Raw genomic sequence first — 1,470 nt, forward strand, 5'->3', positions numbered from 1 at the left:
CTTCAGCACATACAGAAACTCCCACTCCCTACTCAGAAAATACATACTTTTTTAAAACATACAATTAAATAAACAAAAGAAAAATCAGTATGTCAGATCCATCCCAGGTGTAACACTAGTAAAGTCAAGGGATGTGCACAAGTGCAGGCTTGCAGAGTGTTTGTCAAGGCACTGTCAATAACCTCACTGTAACTTATTGTTAGTCTTTCACTTCTGGAGGTCTGCGGTCAAATGTCAGTGAAGCTCCAACAGCCACTCAAAACAAGAGATACGGCCACACGTCTCCAATTAATCAGCCAGCCAGCATAGCTGCTAACCTCCACTTCATACTGGGTAAATGCTTGGAAGGGCACTAGTCACAGGCATGAAGGGAGAGTCACTGAATGGGCTGTATCAGCACTTCAGTGTAACTGATCAAACACTGAACCTTTCAGTAATCAGAGTGCTGGAACATCCATATAACTGAAACGAGGCAAGTTTCTTTATAAGGAGAGGCATCAGCCTTCCCATTAACATATCAATGGTTTAGCTCAAAGGATGATCCATCTTATACTAAAATATTCAAACCTAAATTGGTTTTGTCAGTGAAGTTAAGGATATGTAAGAGTAAACTTCTCCCAAAAGCCCTACAACATGAGTTTCTAGTAGGTTCATGGTTTTGATATTACAAGCCAGATTTTCAAATTGATAAATTACTCTACAAAAAATGAGTTTGGTAATAAATGCAGCATGCTCTAGTCACATGCATATTCACATATCATGCCCCAGTTCTCTTACAGTGTGTAATAGCTAAAACTAATTTACAAGTTTGCCATAAAACCTACAGAATTCAATTGAAAGACTCAGATTGACATCAAGTTTCAGAGCACTACAGTTAAAATAATCAATTTCTGAAATAAATAGTAGATTACTTCATACGGGCAACCAAAAAATTCTACCAATCCTGTAGCCTTCGTTTATAGAACAGGTTACTCTCAAGGGTCAGTAATGTTGTATCAGGCTCCCAATGGCACATGGACAGTGGTGAGGGCCACCAGTCACACACAAAGTATCGTACACTGCTATTAATGACAGGCAAATTATTTCCATTTCAACTTTAAGAAACATAACTCGTAAGCAAACCTACATTGAAACATGACATCATTTCGCTATTTGGCCAGCAGGATATGAGCTGTTTCCACAGAGAGAATATCAGTTAACCCAGTAACACTATTAGAAGTTTTTTCTATCTGAAGTCATACTGCAGTTTCCTCTTTGTTCTCAGCACAGTATTTTCTGATTTTATTTTCCTTAAAAGAAGCACATTTATAGCAGAAAATGTAAAATTTAAGCTGAGTCTCCATTTAGCCTACAAACACCTTTGCTCAAGGAGAGGTGCTGTTGCATTTGTTCTGTAAGAATCCTCACACCTCCAGCAGTACATACAGTATTAGTCAGCAGTTTTACTTCTCTTCATTAAGAACATCAGCA

Source organism: Pterocles gutturalis, unplaced genomic scaffold (assembly GCF_000699245.1).
Source record: "Pterocles gutturalis isolate BGI_N339 unplaced genomic scaffold, ASM69924v1 scaffold47743, whole genome shotgun sequence".
Classification (NCBI taxonomy): Eukaryota; Metazoa; Chordata; class Aves; order Pterocliformes; family Pteroclidae; genus Pterocles; species Pterocles gutturalis.